The 10,470-nt window shown below is 45.6% G+C and overlaps 1 long non-coding RNA gene across 1 annotated transcript in view; it reads right to left on the reverse strand.

Moving 5' to 3' along the window:
• Window positions 1-2,167: 2,167 nt before the first annotated feature.
• Window positions 2,168-10,470, reverse strand: part of LOC102442271 — a 31,131-nt gene continuing 22,828 nt past the window's right edge. The window contains exons 2-3 of the long non-coding RNA XR_001349816.2: window positions 4,402-4,543; window positions 2,168-2,619 (exon numbers count right to left, since the gene is read on the reverse strand). This is a non-coding gene — a long non-coding RNA (uncharacterized LOC102442271). The remainder of the gene's footprint in view (window positions 2,620-4,401; window positions 4,544-10,470) is intronic.

Raw genomic sequence — 10,470 nt, forward strand, 5'->3', positions numbered from 1 at the left:
GCTTCGTTTCATATCTGAAAACCAGCCAGGCTCATATCTACCTTTTTCTTTGGAATTGTTTCTCTGCAGTAATAGCGTCCACCCTCCTTTCTCAGCTTCTTTGAGTTCCTGCCTAGATGTCAGAATGACTATTCTAGGGGCTCTGATAATCAGACTCTTAGCAAGTCTGGAGAACCACTTAGGAGACACATTACTTAGAAGAGATGATTCATAAAAATAGCCACGACAGATTTAAGAACGTCTTCTGGAAATAGCCTCTTTCTTCACAAGGACTACCTTGGGCATCAATCACATGATCTCTCACCATGTCCATTGCCACAGCGTCTTCTTCAACTCCAACCTCTTAACTGGAATGCTTCTTTCCTTAGCCCTCCTCCAACCCAACATCCAGAAGCCTTGAGGTGGCAACACATTGCTAATGGCACTGTTCAGGCCTTTCTTCTGGGTTTCATTTCACACTGGAATGAAATTTCCCCCTCACTACCTGTAAACTCCTGAGTTCTGATTAGGCACAATCTTCTCCTTTCAAATACCACAAATAGGTGTCCCCCCATTGCCTCCCATGACCTCACCTTCCCAAGCAAAACACATTCTGAATTTGTTTATCATTCATTGTTTTTATTTATGATTTTATAGTCAACTACAGGCCTGATGCACGAAAATTCATGCAAGAGTAGGCCTTCCTTCCCCGGGCTGCCGGCACTGGCTTCCCTCTGGCACCCGGGACCCGGGCTTCCCTCCTCCGGCCACTGGCAGGCACCTGGGGCCCAAGCTGCTTCACTCCTCTGGCTGCCCGCAGGCACCTGGGACCTGGGCTCCTTCCCTCCTCCCCAGCTTTGCCAGGAAGGATGTCCGGAATAAGTCTGGTCTAATTAGCATATTACCCTTTTATTATTATAGATGTCTGCAAAACAATTATCAAGAAAACTATAATTTAATAGAAGACCTGACCTCGTGGATACACACACCTTATTAAAGGAGAATCATTTTAAAAAAACTTTATTGTTGAAAGTATTAAATATGTCCCCTCTTTTTCCCATTGACCTCTCCCACTCTGCCCCCACCCCCAAGCCCAGGCCTTCACCACCCTATTGTCTGTGTCCATTATGCATATACGCGTATGAGTTAATTGGTTGATCTCTTCTCCCTCCTCCCCTGCCTTCCCTCTGAGGTTTGACAGTCTGTTCCATGGTTCTGCCTCTGGGTCTATTTTTGTTCATCAGTTTATGTTGTTCATTGGATTCCACATAGGAGTGAGATCATGTGATACTTATCTTTCTCTGACTGACTTATTTTGCTTAACATAATGCTCAATGGAGAATAATTTTTAAAAGATTCAAGTTCTAGCTGGTTTGGCTCAGTGGATAGAGCGTCAGCCTGCAGACCAAAGGGTCCCTGCTTGGATTCCAAACAAGAGCAAGTACCTTGGTTGTAGGCTGCTCCCAGCCAGGCCCTGGTTGGGTCTGGTGCAGGAGGCAAGCAATCAATGTGTTTCTTTCACATCGATATTTCTTTCTTTCCCTCTCTCTTCCAGTCTCTCTAAAAAACAATGGAAAAATATCCTCAGGTTAGGATTAAAAAAAAGGTAGAGGTATTTCTTCTTATAGAAAAAGATAAATAACTGGTTTGTTTAGACTGGAGTTGACCCATTAATGTATTTGGAAATGTCTCTGGGTTTGACAAGATTTGGATCACAAACCTTTTTCAAGAGCTGTGCAGGTATTATCCAGCACACTGAAGGTCAATCCCAGCCATATCCCCTCAATTAGGGCACTTGGGGAAGAGGTACTCATCTAGACTGCTGGGGTGATCCTCCCCAGGTAGGGAATATCTATACTAATAAAAGGATAATATGCTAATTAGACTGGGAGACCTTCCGGACAAAGCCATGGTGGTGGGGCCAAAGCAGAGGTGGTTAGGGGCGATCAGGCCAGGAGGGGACGGCAGTTGGGGGTGATCAGGCAAGTCGGGGGGGCAGTTGGGGGCAAGCAGGCTGGCGGGGGGGTGGCAGTTGGGGGTGAGCAGGCTGGCAGGCAGAGTGGTTAGGAGTGATCAAGCAGGCAGACAGGTGAGCAGTTAGGAGCCAGTGGTCTCGGATTGCGAGAGGGATGGCCAATAGCCAGTTTAGGCCCAATCCCACAGGGATCGGGTAAACCAGCAGTCGGACATCCCCTGAGGAGTTCCAGACTGGAGAGGGTGCAGGCCGGGCTGAGGGACACCCCTCCCTCTCCTCTTCCCCCCAGCCCTGTGCATGAATTTTGTGCACCGGGCCACTAGTAGTTGTATAAACTGATCTATGTCAGAGGGATTGGAGGCCCAAGAAGGATCAGAGACACTCAGACATAGCTGTTGAAGGTCATGAGGCTGAGAATCCCATGATACATTCCACACAGAGGCACCAGTCCCTCCAGATTGCTCGATATTAGAAGTCTTAGGGAGTTCATGGTCATAAGCATTCACAATGCTGGGACTCAGGGGATGAGTGTTTGTAGAAGGTACAGATAAAGGAGTCTCCTCCTCCTTCACTGAAATGGTTTGGTTTTGTGCTTCTAGTGCCACACTAGGCTGACACTGTAGCAGCTGTTTCCTCCTTTTGACACGCTGGTTCTTGAACCAACTCTGGGAAAAGAGCAGGTAAGCTGGTTAATAAAGGGGGATGGGTTCAAAGGGGAATCCTACATGCTCCTCAGGAGTTAGGTTGCTTTGGTGTGCAAAAGCTAGTCTCACATTTCTTCATATTTAGCTGAATAAGGGATGTCCTCTATCTCCTGGTGGCCCAGGGTTTGGAGGGCAAAGGGAATATGAGATTGTGCTAAACATACATAGAATAGGACACAGCACTCTAGATCAGGAGGTGTTACAGAAAGGGGTTCTGTCTCGCTGGATGCTCTGGGTTTTCTGAGAGAGGATTGTTAACTATGAGAATATGGAGTGGGAATCTAGCTTGGGGTACCTTTGGGGTCATCTAGGGATTTTTACACCCTGAATCTTCTGTGGCAAGGCATTGTGGGAACCACATCAGGGTTCCTGGATAGTCAAAGCCAATGAGAGCACAGAGGCCTTGTTGTCAATACACCAGAATGGCCAAGGCCGCTCTAAGCATGAGCCTAATCGGGGTGCCCAAGGCCAAGATACCATACACAGCTGCAAGGCCACAGGGATCTCACGGTACACTATGCCCTTCTGTAACCCAAATGATTGATGTCACTGTCGGCAGCTAGCCTTCTTTGTCTCTGGAGTAATATACAGGTTACTGACCAGAGAGAGGAGAGAGAGCTCAGAGAAGCAGAGGTGGTAGGCACAGAGAATGTAGCTCCTATGTGTGCAGGAGAGAGGAGAGCTCAGACGGAGCTGAGAGCTGATACTGCTATGATGTAAGGTAAGAGCTCATAGGAGCTCAGCTATAGCTACCATGTTAATTAGCCTGTGTGCTGGGAGAGAAGCTCAGAGGTAGTTACTGTGTGAGGCTACAGAGACCAGCCAGTGTGCTGGGCAGGGGAGACAGGACAAACTGCTGGGTCAGAGAGGCCAGAGAAGCTGCTGAAGCAGAGCTTAGGTACTGTTACGATGTGAAGCAGCGAGTTTAGGAGGCAGCTTGGGGCTGCCCAGATAATAGCTGTGGGTACAGAGACTAATGCTGCTTTGTGGGAAAGATGACATGTTCACCAGCCAGTGTCTGGCCAGCGGCCTGTATGGACTTTGCTGTAAAGAACTGTTTTGTCTGACGGCTATGTGGCCACTGGCTTCTGCAATAAAGACTCATTCTTACACCCCCACAACCTCTCATGGCTTCTCTGTCTAAGACCTGCTGTAATAGGAGGTCCAGTCCCTGGGCAGGGGGGCTCAGACCCGACACCTCAACTAGTGAGCAGAGGATAAAGGAGGAACTTGGACTACGTTGCCAACAGTTACTACAGTGGGCAGGATTCGAGGAAGAGCCAGCCTTGGCGTAATCGGGAAGAATTTTAGAAGAATATATGGACTCAGAACAACTCAGAGCAGCAGTGCTGAGCAGTGCTCTTGCTGTCTCTGAGAGGCATATATATGTAATTGCAAATGTCCTGATTGAGAAGAACCTAAAAATAAACAGGAACAGACCCCAAAGTGAGTATCTGAGATACATTCTCAAAAGGTCTGCTGTACTACTGTGGGTCTGCAGTCAGAAAGACCTGGATTCAAATTCTTCCTCTTGTGTTTATAATCCTTGGAAGACATTCCTCCCTGTGAGCTTTAGTGTTTTTCAATAAAATGGGTGGTCATGAGAATAAAAATATAAAGTGCTTAACCCCTGTCCTGACACATAGCAATTATTCAATTATAAATAGGGATTCTACGATGGTTAAAAGTGTGTGTAAAGCTTTGGACTAGGCGTGCTATCTAGAGACACACTTAGGGACCCACCTGTAATACTAGCTCATCAAGTTGAGTGGCTGAAGCAAGCTCTGCCAGGGTATTCCCACTTGGGTACACGGTCTTTTCAAATGTGTCTTTCAGTATTCTCAGCTAAAGTTTGTGCAGTACCGGCGAGCAGACTTTGGCTTTTCTGCAAAGAAAATAGATGAAAGGCTTTCATAAGAATATATCCACAGGGATGTAACGTACAGCATTGAGAATATACGAAATAATATTTAATAACTATGTATGACGCCAGGTGAGGACTATACCTGTGGAGGGGACCACTTTGTAAGTTATATAAATATCTAATCACTATTCTGTACACCTGAAACTCGTAATATTGAATATTCTCTGTAATTAAAAACAAAAATTAAACAACTTTTGAGTAACTATATATATATAGTAAATATATTTGTTAATATATGTTAACAAAACATACACACACAAACACACACCTGGTATGCAAAGGTCTTACTTGAGCCTGACCTGGGAACCAAGAGCTTGGGTCTAGGAAAGCTGACTCATGAGACCCACTCCCCCACCATCTTGGTGGGATTGTTCTCCACCAACAAAACATCAGCACCAGCTTCCACTAGGTAGGACACACTTTTTTTTTTTTTTATATTTTTATTGATTTTTTACAGAGAGGAAGGGAGAGAGATAGAGAGCCAGAAATACCGATGAGAGAGAAACATCGATCAGCTGCCTCCTGCACATCTCCTACTGGGGATGTGCCCGCAACCCACGTACATGCCCTTGACCGGAATCGAACCTGGGACCCTTGAGTCCGCAGGCCGACGCTCTATCCACTGAGCCAAACCGGTTTCGGCTGTAGGACACACTTTAAGCCATAAATGGGGACAGCTTTTTGTATAAAAGGAAAAGCAGAATGGACTTTAAAATAGGGTGAAGAGTCTCAGTCAGTTACTGGTTAACAAAGAAATGGAAATTGAATCAAATATCAAGTACTATTTGTTTCCACTGTTAAAAAGAAAGCAAGGGGTCCAAAATGGAGTCACTTTTACTAAGCCTCAGTCACCAAATCTAGGCTTAATTTTATTAAAGCATCAGTTTTCCTAAAAATGGAATCTTAAACCAGTCATTTGGGAACTGCTTCATCCAATAAGAAAAGCCACTTTGCTATAACCAATCCACTATTTTGCCTAGTGTGTATAACCTCCTTGTTCCTGCTCTTACCTGCCAACAGAAGTCTTTCATTTTGTACAGCTTCTCAGAGCTCCTTTCTATCTGCTAGTCTGGATGATATCTGATTCATGAATCATTGAATAAAGCCAATAAAATGTTTATTAAAATTTACTCAGTTGAATTTTGTGTCCTAACTCCCCAAATGGTTGACATTTAAAAAGTATGACAGTACCGAGTGTTAAGAAAGTGTTATAAAAACTCATTGTACTGCTGGCAGTCCAATTTTCATTCTTTCTCTCCTTCCTTCCTTCCTTCCTCCCTCCTTTCCTTCCTTCCTTCCCTCCCTCCCTCCCTCCCTTCCTCCCTCCTGCCAGGGTATTCCCTCCCTCCCTTTCAAATATATATTTTACTAGAGGCCCGATGCACAAAATTTGAGCAAGAGTAGGCCTTCTGTCCCCTGGCTGCTGGCACAGGCTTCCCTCTGGCACCTGGGACCAGGGCTTCCCTTGCAGCCCGGGCTTCATCTGGAAGGTCATCTGGTCTAATTAGCATATTACACTTTTATTATTGTAGATTGATTTCAGAGAGGAAGGAAGAGGGAGAGATAGAAACACCAATGGTGAGAGAGAATCATTGATTGGCTATCTCGTGCGGGACCCGTACTTGGGATCTAGCCTACAATCCGGGAATGTGCCCTTGACTGGAATCGAACCAGGGACCCTTCAGTCCACAGGCCAACGCTCTATCCACTGAGCAAAACCAGCTAGGGCTTTCTTTTTATTTTTTTAAATAAATCTTTATTGTTCTGATTATTACAGATGCTCCTCTTCCCCCCCCCCCCATTGGTCCCCTCCACCCGGTTCCCACCCCACACCATGCCCTTACCCCCCCATCCTGTCCTTGTCCATAAGTGGAAGATTTTTGAGCAATCTCTTCCTGCCCGCCCCACAACGCTTTCTTCCTAGAAATGATAGTCCGCCCCCCCTTCCTTCCCCACGATTAATTAAATTCACAAGTGTATTTTGTCCAGCAGATTGTTTATTAATCACTTTATAAGACAATCTGTAAATAGATATGTATTTGTTGTTACTTTGTTGTTCATAATTCTTATCTTTACGTTTTCTTCTTCTTCCCCTTCTTAAAGAATACCCTCCAGCATTTCATATAATACTGGTTTGGTGGTGATGAACTCCTTTAGCTTTTTCTTGTCTGTGAAGCTCTTTATCTGACCTTCAATTCTAAATGATAGCTTTGCTGGGTAGAGTAATCTTGGTTGTAGGTTCTTGCAATTCATCACTTGGAATATTTCTTGCCACTCCCTTCTGGCCTGCATAGTTTCTGTTGAGAAATCAGCTGACAGTCATATGGGTACTCCCTTGTAGATTACTAACTGTTTTTCTCTTGCTGCTTTTAAGATTCTCTCTTTGTCTTTTGCTCTTGGCATTTTAATTATGATGTGTCTTGGTGTGGTCCTCTTTGGATTCCTCTTGTTTGGGGTTCTCTGTGCTTCCTGGACTTATAAGTCTATCTCTTTCACCAGCTAGGGGAAGTTTTCTGTCATTATTTCTTCAAATAGGTTTTCAATATCTTGCTCTGTTTTTCTGGCACCCCCATAATTAGGATGTTGGTACGCTTGAAGTTGTCCCAGAGGCTCCTTACACTATCTTCATATTTTTGGATTCTTTTTTCTTTTTGTTTTTCTGGTTGGGTGTTTTTTGCTTCTTCATATTTCAAATCTTTGCCTTGATTCTTGGGATCCTCTAGTCTGCTGTTGGATCTCTGTATATTATTCTTTATTTCAGTCAATGTATGCTTAATTTCTGATTGGTCCTTTTTCATATCCTTGAGAGTCTCACTAAATTTCCAGAGGTTTCTAGAAGATTCTTGAGTAACCTTATAACCGTAGTTTTGAACCCTATATCCAGTATTTTGCTTTCATCCATTTCTTTCATTTGTGACTTGTTTCTTTGTCACCACATTTTGGCTGCTTCCCTGTGTTGATAGAGTGGCCTTGTGTGGTAGGTGTCCTATTGGGCCCAGTGGCTCAGCCTCCCCAATCACCTGAGGTGGACACTCTTGGTGCACCCCTTTGTGGGCTGGGTGCACAGTCCTGTTGTAGTTAAGACTTGGTTGCTGTTGGTATCATTGGGAGGAATTGATCTCCAGGCCAATTGGCTGTGAGGACCAGCTGTGTCTACAATGGAAGAACTGCTGTGCTGGAGACACCTTTATGGGGCAGGACTTGCTTCAGTGGAGCTTTGGTGCTAACTGAGTCTGCCCCTTGAATGTGTCGCTTATGGTTGTGAAGAGTTGTAATCTGGTATGGTCTCACTCTGACCACTGGGACACTGGTTCTTGAATCTCCAAGGAGGTGCAAAGTCAGCCACTCAGCAGGAGCTACAGAGAGATCTGCAGATTCCTCCTCTTTGTTTGGGGTTTGGAAGTGCCCAGATGAGGCCCAGTTGTGAAGCAAGGCCGGCTGCTGCTGCTGAGCCTTGGGCCTTCTTTTGGAAACTTTGGAGCTCTCTGACCCAGCTACAGTTTGTTAGGTTTTATGCTGTGAAAGGATGGGCAATTCATATGCAAAAGCTGCTGTGCACAGCTTGGGTGGGGTTGTAAATTGGGTGGGGCGGGGTCTCTGGGAATCACCAGGGTGGAGCAAACAGCAATGGCTGCCAGTCAACCCTGCATTGGAGAGGTTCCTGTGTCTCCGCCATCCATGCCCCTATGCAGGAACAATGATCGCTGTGAGCACCTCTGAGAGAAAGCCACCCTCATGTTCTGGCCCGATGTCAGACAGTCCAGTTTCTCCCCGTATGAGTCTGGGTCCCCAGAGTCTCGCCCAGAACTGGAGTTCAGAGCAATTGGGAGCTTGTGTCTCCCTCCTGATTGAAAAAAACAACAGTGCACCCAATTGCCAGCCCATTTCACACGCGCCTCCGCACCTCTGCACCTCCACACCTCCTACCAGTCTCAATGCGCTTTTCTCTTTCCTTTTAGTTGTAGAACTTCCACTCAGCCAGCTTTCCCGTGGTTTTGGATGATCGATGTTTTGTCTTTTAGTTGTAGTTTTGATGTGGTTGTGAGAGGCAGCAAGTACAGGTGTTTACCTATGCCACCATCATTGTTTGCTTGGGCTTTCTTTCTTTTTAAAAAATCCTCTCCCAAGGAGAATATTTTTTCCATTGATGTTTTCTTTTTTTCACATTCTTTTTTTTAAAAAAAATATATTTTATTGATTTTTTACAGAGAGGAAGGGAGAGGGATAGAGAGTTAGAAACATCAATGAGAGAGAAACATTGGTCAGCTGCCTCCTGCACACCCCCTACTGGGGATGTGCCTGCAACCAAGGTACATGCCCTTGACCAGAATCGAACCTGGGACCCTTCAGTCCGCAGCCGACACTCTATCCACTGAGCCAAACCGGTTAGGGCTATTTACATTCTTTATTGTTTAAAGTATTACATATGTCTTCTTTCCCCCCCATTGACCTCTCCCAGGCTGCTCCCACCCCTATCACATGCCCTCACCCCCTTACTGTCGGTGTCCATTGGTTATGCTTATATGCATGCATACAAGTCCTTTGGTTGATCTCTTACCCACTCTGTCCCCCGCCCCTGCCTTCCCTCTGAGGTTTGATGGTCTGTTGGATGCTTCTTTGTCTCTGGATCAATTTTTGTTCATCAGTCCATTGACTTTTAGAGACAGTGGAAAGGAGGAAAGAAGAGGAAAGACGAGAGAGAGAGAGAGAGAGAGAGAGAGAGAGAGAGACTTGGATGTGAGAAAGACACATCCATTGTATGCCTCCCACACCACCTGGACCTCCTGCATGCACCTCGAGGGGAGTTAGAGATGGAACCTGCAACTGAGGTATGTGCCCTTGAACGGGAATCGAATCCGAGACCCTACAGTGCATAGGCCGACACTCTAACACTGAGCCATGCCAGCCAGGATTACAATTACTTTTCAAATGCTCTCCATTGGTATAATCCACTGGCTCCCTCAGCTGCTAACCTGGTGTTGACAAAGCCCAAGGACTACCACAAACTCTCAGCCCTCTCACCTTGGTTTTCCACAACCCAAACACTCAACCTCCAGTATCTTATGCGTGCTGCCTTTGCCCCAACTTACCGGTCATAATGCCTTTTAGAAGTAGAATGATCCACTGTGTGTGTTTCTGAGTTCCTGAATTTTGTCTGTGTTCCTACTGGGTTTAAAGGCCTAATATGTGAGCAAATTTTTGATGTGATCAGATCCCCATTCTATCCCTCCCTAAGGTCACACCCTCCAATCATTCATTCAATCAATACATGCTTATTGAGAAGTTATTCTCCACCTGGTGCTGTGGGGTGGGGTGGGGGTGGGGGCTGCTGGGAATAAAAACTGTGATTCAAGACAATCTTCAACCTCAAATAGTGAAAGAAAACAAGCGAACCGAAAATAGATAAAATGCTCAAAATTCCACTCAAACCCTAGCCCAGGGGTGGGCAAACTTTTTGACTCGAGGGCCACAATGGGTTCTTAAACTGGACCGGAGGGCCGGAACAAAAGCATGGATGGAGTGTTTGTGTGAACTAATATAAATTCAAAGTAAACATCATTACATAAAAGGGTACGGTCTTTTTTTTTTTTAGTTTTATTCATTTCAAACGGGCCGGATCCGGCCCGTGGGCCGTAGTTTGCCCACGGCTGCCCTAGCCGGTTTGGCTCAGTTAATAGAGCTTCAGCCTGTGGACTGAAGGGTCCCAGGTTCCATTCCGGTCAAGGGCAAGTACCTCAGTTGCAGGCCAGATTCCCAACCTTGGTTGAGGGGCAACCAATCGATGTGTCTCTCTGTCTCTGCACCTTCCTTCCACTCTCTCTAAAAACAATGGAAAAATATCCTCGGGTGAGGAATAACAACAAAAACTCCACAGAACCAGAGCAATC

Source organism: Myotis lucifugus, unplaced genomic scaffold (assembly GCF_000147115.1).
Source record: "Myotis lucifugus unplaced genomic scaffold, Myoluc2.0 scaffold_185, whole genome shotgun sequence".
Lineage (NCBI taxonomy): Eukaryota > Metazoa > Chordata > Mammalia > Chiroptera > Vespertilionidae > Myotis > Myotis lucifugus.